Source organism: Centropristis striata, chromosome 4 (genome assembly GCF_030273125.1).
Source record: "Centropristis striata isolate RG_2023a ecotype Rhode Island chromosome 4, C.striata_1.0, whole genome shotgun sequence".
NCBI lineage: Eukaryota > Metazoa > Chordata > Actinopteri > Perciformes > Serranidae > Centropristis > Centropristis striata.
The window spans coordinates 16,205,756-16,218,033 of record NC_081520.1 but is presented as its reverse complement, the minus strand read 5'-3'; positions in this window follow the sequence as shown (position 1 = coordinate 16,218,033).

Sequence of the window (12,278 nt, the reverse complement as noted above, 5' to 3'; positions counted from 1 at the left end):
ATTCATTTTGTGCACAATGAAAATGTAAGCCCATGTGCATTGCAGCTAGGCTGCTGACACAACCGTGACAGTACAGCCCTGCAGCTGCTGCACCGGGCTACAATGTCCAAGCTATGACAAAGGAGAGAAGGGGTGTGATTTGTCATTAATGGGACCAGTAAGTCCTGTTCTGTTGGAGTAAGAGCTGACCAAATTCTTTACTGGTGAAGCACATCCTTTCCAAGTTCTACAGTCCTGCACACAAGGGCCTGCCACATCTGCTGGCTGCCTGCCTGATTTGCTGCCTGGCTGCTTGCAACTTTAAAAAAAAACATGGGAAGGAAGAAGACCAGGCGACTGGAAAATGTGAGTCGCTGAAAAACAAATATTTTGGATGGTGGTCGGTGTGGGGGGAGTGGGGCTTGTTGGGGGAGAGCTAACGACAAGGGAAGGTCTTAAGCATCTTATCTGGACGCTCTTAGCCTGTAAAAGCTCTCAGGTGGTGCCGTGCACCATTGAGTGGATCCGGCCAGGCCAAGCTTGAGCAACTTTTTTTGTTCTTGGCAGCAGATGAGAGAACAGAATCAGACCCAGATAGCTGGGACTAAATAGGGATCTGTGTAACACATTACTGCCACACCAGAATGTGCCACCCGCTCCAACTGTGAGTGCTTGGCAACGCTGCACTTTATGTGAGAGCAAAGCTGGCAAAACAGGTGGGTTCTGTGAGCGTGCCCTATGATTAGATCAGTCATTACCACTGGCATTGTTGAAAGCAAAGCTAACCTCTCATTTCAGAGGACCACCTGTATTGGAATGTGTTACAAAAGCTTAACAGCAGATGATTCAATCTCTGGATGAGAAAAATAGTCCTGGCTTACAGCAAGGATGTGTGTTTCCACTTATCATCTAATGAGATTGTGATTCACAGTGCTGTACAGCCACTGAGTTTATTTTTGTTCCTCAGGTTTTATCAGAGCTGGCCAGTGTCCATTAATGTTGACTTCCTCTTATTTGTAAGTGTAGATGTCCTTTGTACCCCACTGTACTCAGACTTGAGTCCCACTCAGCTCAAGCTGGCTGCAGCTGTGAGGTTTCCTCCTCCTCCTCCTCCTCCTCCTCCTCCTCCTCATCCTCCTCTCTGCTTTTTCTTCAGTTGACAGTTGTGTCAGGGACCACACATTGTGGAGGTGGAGCGAGGCTGTTGTACTATTCTGGCAGACAGGGGAACATATATTAGCCAGCCTACCGTATATTTCTCCTCTATCATCATTTATCAGGCAGAGCGGAGGTAAGCAAGGCTGTGCAGAGGCTTGTGCTCGTAAAGCACAGAGGCCCACCCCCATGACCTCCATTCCCCTCATCTCATAGCCTCAGACCTTGCCAGGCCTCCTCTGTAGAGGGCTCCCCTGTTGGGCCTCTACCTGAATCACAGAGCAGAGCACAGCCACAGCTGACTGGCCTTGGGACAAGGGCAGCAGGAAGGGGCCTCTCTCCTCAACTGAGCCCCAGGAGTGCACGGACACAAAATGTTTTTTTTCCAGAAAAGTTACGGATAACCTCTGCAGTCCCTGCACATTGGTGTCTAGGTTCAGTTTGGGACTATAGAATCAAGTTTTCTTACAACAAATGACAAAAAGTAGAGCATCGCACTTACATATCACAAATCAAGTAAAAGTGTGACATTTTGTGAAATATGTTCAATGGCTTTCTTAATGAGAGTTAACATATCACTATTTTCCTTGTTACCTTAGCTTGGCATAAAGACAGTAAAACTGTCCAAAGGTTAAAAAAAAGTTTTAAATTCCACCTACATTACCTCTGAAGCTCATTAATTACCATGGTATCATAATAACAGCTTTTTAATAACTAAGAAGACTTGCTCTGGTTCTGAATGGATGAGCTCAACTGGCTTTCAAAGGCCCGTAGATAAATTTACTCTCAAAGCCAAAGTACTGTAGTGCTTTTGATGATCACTTCCACTGCACACAACTTACATCATAACAAGTCCCTTTTGTTTAATATTTAGAGCTGACATATTGTTTTTTGCAAAACAAGAAGAAAAATCTGTCATTGTGGTAAGATTATATAACTTGTTCCCAATTAAAATCAACTTGTGTAAACGATTTACTTGAATCAAGTGCTGTTCTCTTGAGACTAGTGGAAAGATCTGCTTATTCTGCCTTGTTTCAAGATGTTTACACTCACAGAGGTTTGTAACAAGAGAACCCACATTCGATCGAACAGGAGTTGTCTCACTCCGCTGACAGAAGTTTTATTTTGATTTCAGAAGGATACAATGTTAGGACTCAGTGTAATGCCAAACAAGGCCTGTCTGTGGTCATTTTTTACAGTGTGCTGGTCTGAGTGGAGCTTGCGACATGCTAGGTTGGGTATGTAAACCACAGGACTACAGAGGGCCTGGCACTCTCCTCTCTTGTGAAGCAGAAAGCAGGTCCATGTCAGGGAACGTGTGTAAAGTCCTGGAAGAGCTGACCTGGAAAGAGCCAGATGGGGATTGGGGTTTAAGCACCATAGAGGCCTTCTGCAAACAACATGTGGAAAGGCTTTGGCGGCTAATGTAGCGTGGAGTATTTATGTACTGAGTGCAGACTTGACCACTGTCCATCAGGATCTGGGGAGCAGATATGCCACAAACAGCCACGACCCCTGCAACCATTTCCACAAGACCACCTCGTCTGGACCAGCCTACCCCCAACCCCCTCCAGCACCACCCCCTTCTCCAGCCTTTCTCCCAACGGGACCCTCATATTGCTCCTGGTTCAGCTGTTTAGTGTACAGTAGCTCATACCCACAATCCTCTCTGAGCAGGTGGTCTGTCATAGGCCTCTTTGTTTTCCAGAGCCTCCCATGGCAGCTGAAGGCAGAGAACAAGACGAACAGGCAATAATCCAGTGCTTTAGGCTTTTTTGGCGGCGCTTTCTTTAATTCATTTAGTCAGAATGCCATCATAACAGATTGGGAGAGTGAAGTTGACACAGTGGTTTTCTCAATGAATATTTCATTGGGTGGTTTTACATACTGTGATTTTAAAGACTGTTGGGCCACAGTGATAGCAGCAGATTTATTTGACGTAATCACAGCGAAATGTGTATACTACAAAAAAGGACAACATAACTGATTTTAAACATGCTCCGCTTGATATATACAATCTTTGAACTGTTTTCTAAATATTGTAATTTCTGGGGTTTGTGTGGTTATGAGGTAAGTGAGAAGGTTGATATCTAAACAGTCAGATGAATTTGTGATTTTGACGATTAACTTTAAGTTGACTTTTTTTCCATCACAAATGTCATAAGTTAAATTTGTTTGTGCAAAATGCAGACCATCCTCACCAAAAAAATGCAGTTTAGTTCCTCTGTACAAGCAGCTTATGACAACGTATACATTTATTGTTGGGCAGCAACCTTCAGCGGCCTTAGTTAATATGTTAGTTAATATGATGTAAGCAAAGGTGAAAGTCAGGTGACATGATATAAAGAGTGACAATCTTCATGTTCTGCGTGAAACCAAAAGTCAAGTTATGTCATGTTATGTAACCTACTGTTTCTAACCCAAACCATGGATTTAACAAAGTTATTTTGTTGCCTGAACCTAACCAAGTAATTCAGTTTCTCTACTTTAAACATGTCTTTTTAAACTGTGACTGTTTTATAATGGTAAATAGAACAGTCTTGTGTTGTTTTGGGAGTCATTGGCAAATTACTAATTTTGTTGCCTAACCTGACCACACAGTAGCCTGGGTCTACCCATGCTCCCTTGCGCTCTCGATTTCGTTTCGAACTGCAAGGCGACTTGGTGTCCATGTTCGATTCTTAGCCCTGCTTTTGGTATCCAATCACAGAACGGGGAGGGACTGCAAGACGATGACGCGTACTATTGGACAGACGGAAGCTTGTAGTTTGCTTACGGATCCAACATGGCTGCAGCAGACGCCAAGCTCTCTTTGGATCTAGCTGTAGACAGTGTTCTAGATAGTTTAGAGACAAAGTTTATTTTAAAAGAAGAACAATGTTTGGCTTTACCCTCCTTTATCACCACCAACTTCCAACAGGATTTTGCAAAAGCCTATGATAGACATTCGTAGCGCCCAATAAACGGCTCTGGGCGATCGTAAACCACACCTCCCCCATGGAAAAATTTGTGATATAGTCTGGCGTTAGCCAGGCTAACCACACAGTGAATTCTCACCCCAACTCATCGGATACCAACACTTTATAACAGCCCTCTATGTGTGATATCAATCCACAAGAAAACCCCTTTGCATCAGTTTTGTACCTGTTACAGAAAGTGAGTCACTCCCCGCTACTTACAAGCATCATGGCTTTTCAAAATAAACTTCTGTGTTCCCAGGAAAAGGTTAACTAGGGCTTTAAAACCTGCTTGACTAAGGTAGGTTAAAAGAACAGGCCTGGGCTTAAAAACAATTACGTCCACACTTAACTACTGGACACAGTTACTCCAAATAATATTTACACTTGGTTTCACAAATGGATGTTACTCCATTCATTTTAGTGAACATCATAATTATTTAGTTTTTTTTTTGCAAAAATGATGACAATGAATTGTTTTTTTCCCAGGCAATCTGCAATGCCATTCAACAATGTGATGACAAAAACAGACATAATGTTCACTTTGGATTAAATCACAGTTGAATGCCTTTGCATATTGATTTTCACTGTGTTCAGAAATTAATGGATCATATGAGAATACCTGGAATTTGGTAAAAAATACAGTTTTGCAGTTGTGCAGTATGTGATGGACTAAAAACGGGTGTTTAAATAGCTTTAGGCAGATGCTAACCTCATTTTTCTTCCTTCAGTGTCAGATGACATGTTTTAAAGACACTGTGACCCGAGTTGTCTTGTTCAAACTGTTTATACTACAGCATTTGGGGAACACTTTGTATTATTATCCAATTTATCACCAGATGTACGACAGTAAATTATCAGACTCGCTCAACAGAAGCCAACACTGTGGCATGTCGACAATTTAAATGTTGAGACGTTTTCCTAAAACCAAAGATTAGCTTCAAAAATGCTTCAAACATGACAGTGAAATTACTATTTTGTTTCCACTGGTGTAATGAGAGTTGTCAAACATGCTTTAACTCCTTCGTCTTCTAGAAAAAAAAAATTCTGGGTGTAATTTACGAGCACACCACTAATTTGTGTAAGCAGGGGTGTGAAAGTGCAGGGTGCTGGCTGGCACGCTGACTCAAGTGGCAGAAATCCTACAGTACTGCACAAGAGTTTGATATACATGTAGATTGGATTAGTTCCTCAGATGTTTATTCTTATATAAAAATATATTAAATATCAGGCTTCTCCTATTCTCTTTAGCAGAATACACAGGCGATCACACTCAAATTAACCTGGACAACTTAACACTAATTGTGGGTTCATGTGAATTTCTGGACCTAACAGTATGTCTTCAGGCCAGAAACTGTTGAAACATCAGAGGAATAAATATTATCTATAGTGACTTAATGGAACCAACTATGATCTCAACTACAGTGAGTATGCGCCTAGCTGCTAATGTGTGTATGTATCACCCCACCCTTCTGTTGGCTCAAGTCTGAACCAATACAACTGGTGATCAGCTTTCACTCTGACATGTTCATGACATGCAGCCGGTGCTGTTCCTGTGAAACAACACTAATGTAATCACGTTGGGATTTTTTTTTGTTTTTTTTTGCAACAAAGGGAACAGAAGAAGGAAATCTTTACCATTCTAGCTTCATAGTCACTTTGAATGAAAGCAGGATTGAACCTAAATGCCACATTTTTAAGAAGTATTTCCAATATATACAGGACAACAGGAGAATGTGTTCCATTGATATAATTTCAAACTGATGCATACTGTTGAAAAAACACAGTCTTTTTTTTTTTTTGCTATTCTCACAGACAAACTCAATTTATTGGTGGCTCGAAAAAAAAAACGGAGGAGCCTATAATTCTGCTGCTTTATGATTGCTTTGTAGCTGAATACTATAAAGTTAAGGATTAGTTAGAGGAGGCTGCATGGTTTCTTGCATTATTTTATCAGTCTTTTAAATGTTAATGGCTATATGGCTATATGCTGGCTATCTTAAATGTAACTACCAGTTTATTGTTTTCAATTAAAGCAAGGCACAAAAAGCTAATCTATTTGAGTTTGTGCACTATATTTTTTTTAATCAAAATGGTCTCCTTGAGTTTCACTGTTGCTTTTACTCATATATCTATCTATAAAAGCAAGAAGAGTCTGTCTGTGTGTGTGTGTGTGTGTGTGTGTGTGTGTGTGTGTGTCTAGGGCATATCTCTCTAGTCAGACTGACCTCAGATTTCGTATGTGGCTTGCGCATGGCACGAAGGTGTGCATCCTCGATTTTGAAGTTTTTTTAATTCATTTTTCAAAATATCATTTTTTAGGACGTGTTGCAGCATTGCACTGTTTCTGATCGGACGCCTTTTGGGGAGCTCCGCCCCCTTTTAGGGAAGCTCTGCCCCATTGTATGATAGGCCTACAGCCTACGGGCACTGCACTAGTAAAGTCCACAGTTCTTTACACATTCAAAAAAATATTTGAGAACTAAACTTTATCATCAGCTTGTCATTCATCTGTATTCTTGACTCGACTGGACAGTTTCTTGTTCTCTCAACACTTCAGTGTAACATGTGACAGATGTTTCTGTGTAAGACAAAGGTTAAACCTGCCATCCATCCCTCCCTCCCGTCTCTGTTCCCTTTAGCTACTTTACAAGCTTCTTAAATGGATACTAGCTCATTCTGAGGTGGTTTTCTTACCATTTTATGGAGGAGGTCACAAGAGCTTTTTGGGTGGGAAAGGTGATTGTAAAGCAGTCAGTAATTTTGTTCCTCTCATAATTTGGACCCCGTGAATATTCTAAGTAGTACAAGACTTGTAATGTCACAGTTGGAAAATTAACTATGCATATATTTTTTTCATTTTTTTAAGTGGAGAATGGAGACTGTCATGGTTTCCCAGTTTGGATAACATACCGAGACATGCGTGCATGAAGATCTAAATTTAGAGTTGGGGAGAAAAGGTTTTTCTGCAGTAGGGACACTGGAGGACTGGATGTGTGCAGAACAATTCTCATACACAACAACATCTTACTTTTATGTTTATTGTGCCCTAAAGTTGAACATCAAAAGAATAGATGTGGATATTGTGTAAATAATTTCATCAGGAGCTCCAGTTTGCACACACATGACATCCTGAAGCCATAATCAGAAAATCTGAGCTGTTCCATAAGCTCATACATTTCCTCAACCACTGAAACTGTCACCAGCATGCCTCCATTCACACATACAGTAGCCATGTAAACAAACACCAACAGAAATAAACAAACCTTCTACATGGCCTATGAGTTTTACAGAGTGACACAAATCTGCGACCGGCTGCATCGTGTAGGTTTCTCCTCTTGCTGCTTGGTTTTTGTAAGGTAAAGACATTAAAGCATTACATTTTTTTTAAAAACAAACTTGAACCCCGGAGTGCCTCCCCCATCTGGAAGCAGTAGAGGGCTTGTCTAAAAGATAAAAACGATATGAATCGCTGCTGGCAACTCAAATGTCCAGTCTGGGATCAATTACCTAGACAGGATTCAGAGAGAGGAGGGGAGCACAGATTCTGTATCCCAGTCTGCTCCAGCAGAGGCATGTAGCCCACATACACCCACACACAAACACACACACTAAACAAACTGCTCTGTGACCTGCAGCTTGTGCGCACAGTTCCCAGTGTCTGGTTATGGATTGGCTGAGACCGCATGCTGCCATGCTCCCGCCCCACTCGCACACTGCATTTAACAAGCGACTGATGGCAGTTCCAGATGAGGCCACTCTCAGCCAGCTGCTCTGTCATGTGGGTTGGGGCTGGGATTTCTCTACGATCAATAGAATAAGTTACTATAGCTTAAAAGTATAAAAGAAATCTTACATGAACATGTTAAGTGTTCAATTTTAAGGATTATTTCCCTCATTTATGTTGAATGCCCAAGTTTTTCTAACAAACTTCTGCACCCAGAATTCATATGGTTCAGCACCATAAAAACATCTGCCCAGCAGTCTCGACGAAATGCATTATGGGATGCTTAAGACGGAGGGGAGGAGGGTCGTAATGGAATGAATATGAATAACACAAAGTAAAAACAGACAGCACAACCAGGAGGGGAGAATGGGAGAGAGACAAAAGGATTTAATAGGATCCAGATTGTTGTGAGCTCTCACTGTTTCAAAGGGAGACGCTGCCATATGTACGTCTACGCTGTGTTTGTTGGAGACCTAAGCAGGCCGGGCCAGGCTCTCAGAGCTTTACAAAAGGTCATAGCAACACCTCCAGTCCTCGTAACCTTTTTAGGGTCAAGCTTCAATTCACAAATAGTGCAGGACCTCACCTCATGTGGCCCCTTTAAACTTCATAGGCATGGCCTGCTCTGTGTCTCCCATTACCCGCACAAATGTAAATAAACACAGTTGCAACTGGTTGGTTGTTAAACATTATTGTACAGTGATATCTGGATTTGTAGGCTTCTTATATGTAATTTCAGATTAGTCGGATTAATCTGAGGAGAGTTAAGGTACTACATGAGTATTATTATTATTAATGTAGTAAAAAATAATAATAAAATACACTTGCAAAGCAGCTATCCTCTGTCATAAAAACATTTTTTCTGTCCTGCCACAATGGTACATTTGATAAGAGAAGAATGTTTTTGCTGTAGGTATATTTTCTTTTTAGCACTCCATTTTTAATGTGTTAAATTTTAGTTTGAAGACCAGCTATTAGATTTACCAACAGCAGAACGTTTGTGCATTAATCCAAGACTAAGCAATTGTGGTTGTGTTGCAGAGGATTAGGTATGCCATGCCAACACACCATCCAAATGTCTGGATTTACCAGCTTTTGGAAAAAAAACATCTGGAGTGTGGTGTGAACTTTTTCTTCTTTGGCTTTTCTGTGAGTCATACCTGTGTTTGTACAAAGCAAATGTGTCACTACAGAAAGGCAACAGTGAATGACTGTGACCGTGATTAAAATTCATCAGAGTAACTCTACTGCCATCTGCTGTCTGTCTGCTCGTGTTTCCAAAATGAAAAGTGAGCATGTTTTTCTATGGTGCTGTGCAGTTTTATGTAGAAATTTGAGCAGGAGGAGAGGTAACTGTGACCACCAGCATGATAGAAGAAGAGCAGCATTTATTTTAACTGACTGAAATCATAATACAAAGTCTAGTTTTGTCAAAACTTGGAATATGTCTGAAATAAAATCATCTGCAATTAGATAGGAAGATAAAGTGGGCTTCCACTGATACCTGGTTACTGTCTAAATCCTGTACCAGACTGTTGCGAATTATGTTTAGTGTTCAACTGAGTTACTTTAGAGTTGCTGTCAATCCAGCTCACCTCTCTTTTTAATGGCTCATGGGTATTTATATTGTCTATTGTCTTTAAGTTATTGCTTAAATACTAATGGAGTTATTGATGCTAATCATGTTAGAAATCCTTCCATGTCTTGTTACATTTACCTGAACCTAATATGATTGATTTGGGTTTATCCATTGTTTCCGAATAAGATTAATTATTGTCTATCTTAAGACATACGACATTTGACATTTGAGTTATTACGTTTTAAACCTCTGAAGTCCAGGAGATTTTGGTTCAAATTTGTCAACTTCCTATGCATTCTGTCTGTGTTTAGCATCTTTCAGTCTGTCCTTACATCACATGCATGGCTCCTTTTTCTCGACACAAACTTGGCTATCAGATTTTTCATTTTATCTTAATTAACAAAGAATAAAGCTGCCACGAACCTAAAATACAAGCAAAAGACACAGGTGTCTATGGACACATATTTTACCATTTACACATACAAAAACAGCAGATAAATAAATAAATAAATAAAACTACAAAACAGTCTATTTGCATGTAAATTGAAAATAGTAATAGTTTTCATTGTAGAAAAAAAAATCACAATTTAAAAATGGTCTAGAAACATAAATGTCACACTGTGAAAGCTCCTATGATGCACTTTCAACTGGCTTTCTCAGCTTGTCTACATATCATATATAAATTAAGTTATTACTGTAAATAAAACGTGTATTTTCAATAAACAGATGGACTCCAGAGGGTTAATGCACACTCTGCTTTCAGTGCGATAATCACTGAACTCAAACTACCCGACTGAACATTACCTTATTTCACCCCCTACCTGGATCTTATCCAAGAAAACAAGTTGGCCATCTACTGCAGAGAATTGGCCACATGGGTATTTAGGTGTGCCAACAACCTTGATCATAACACAAACAAGACTGTGGAGATTAGATTGACTTTAACAAGAACCCAGAAGCTCATCTCCCGCTGGTAATCAACAAGACTACCTTGTGTACACAGTTGGGTCCATTAAACATATCAAAACCCTCTTAAAATGAAAACATTTCCAGTTGGACTGAAAAATTTTCAACCTGTCTCAACAGCAGAAGCTCAAACATGTCACAGCAAATTGTCCGAATCCTTATCAATGAAAATCTGCAAAGCATCCTTCACTGCTTGCTCTGGTTTGCCTTTCCTCTTTTCTAAAGTAAGGACAAGAGGAAAACATGATTGTTGCTGACTTTGCCCATCTGGGAAACCACCTGTTTGAAATACGGTTCCTGTGCATCAGTGCCTGCACCAGCCGCCACAGCAACCGCTTCTCCCCGATTACAATTACAGTCTCACCAATCACACACACACACACACACACACACACACACACACACACTCACGCACACACACATACACACGCACACTGTCAAACTGACTGAACAAACAAACAAATCTGCACATGGCTGCTGGTTATCAGGTTATTCAAGCTATTTATCAATGTCAGCCACTGATGCATCATTGTCACTTTGTTTTGGGCTTCACTGCATTCTCAAATTGACCCTTTTCTGTTTCAGATATTTAGGATTATGACTGAAATCTGGGAGTATTGTATGTAATAACTACTACTGTGTATAAATGTCGTTTCAATGTAGTTTAATTTTGTCAAGTGTTGTATTTTACATGCACCTCTCGGTCATTTATGTCCTTGTTTTAACGTATTATGTGTACAGCCTTTTCTGCACCTGTTCAGCATGAATGTGCATTTTACAATTTCCACATGTACCTTGTGCACAAACATGCATTTCTTAAATAATAGCTCCATTTATGTGAAGGTAATTTGAGAAAACAATCTGAAGCTGTAGATACTACAAGTATGCACACATTAGATTGTTTGATCTATTGTTTGTTGAGTACATGCTGTTCTCAGATGCACTCTGTTTTCACTCTGAAATCGGTGCTAGAGATTGTAGGTGAGGGACTCGACTTCTTACATTGCTACACACAATGGCAGGGGTAGTGTTTGTCACCACGGAAACCATTAGTTTCTTGGCAACATTCCTATCATCTCTTGCCGACTAAAATCAAATCTAATGATGGGATTCCAGCAGTCGGCTGAAAGAGGAATGTTTTGCGAGCAAAGTGCCGGCAAAGGTTTTGGCAGTGTGAAAAAGCACACAGGTGAGAGGTAAAATAATGATGAGTTGCAGAAACCTTTTCTTTCTTTGGTCTCTTCCTAATGGGTCTGCACAGATTCCCTGCAGCCTCTGACAGTTGGCTTTCTAAAGACGAAAAACCAAACATTTAGACTTGAATCCTAACATCTGTGAGGTTCTTGAATGAAAACGTGAGAACAATGTGGTCAACACGGGCTTCCACAGATACCTGGTTACTGTCTAAATCCTTTTGATGGATTGAATTATGTTTAGTGTTCAACTGAGTTACTTTACAGTTGCTGTTAATTGTGCTTTCCCAACTCACCTGTCCAGTTAATGGCTCATGGGTACACTGCCAAAAAGGTGTGTCTAAAAACAAGATAAAAACACTAAATCTGAGGGAAATTATCTTGCTGCATGGACAGATAATTTCACTTGACAAGATTTCTTAAATCAAGATTGTTAAATCTAGAAATAAGCATGTTGAACGCTTAAAATAAGAAATGAACTTTTTTTTTTATCTTGGTAAAAAACAAATAATTTGCAGTGCACTGTGCTCGGACCAGTTCATCGCTGCTTGCAGCTTTAATTTATCTTGTTTTAAGAGTTAATTTTTTATTTTAAGCGTACAACATGCTTATTTCTAGATTTAATAATCTTAATTTAAGAAATCTTGACAAGTGAAATCATCTGTCCAAGCAGCAAGATCATTTCCCTCAGATTTAGTGTTTTTATCTTGTCTTTTTTTTAT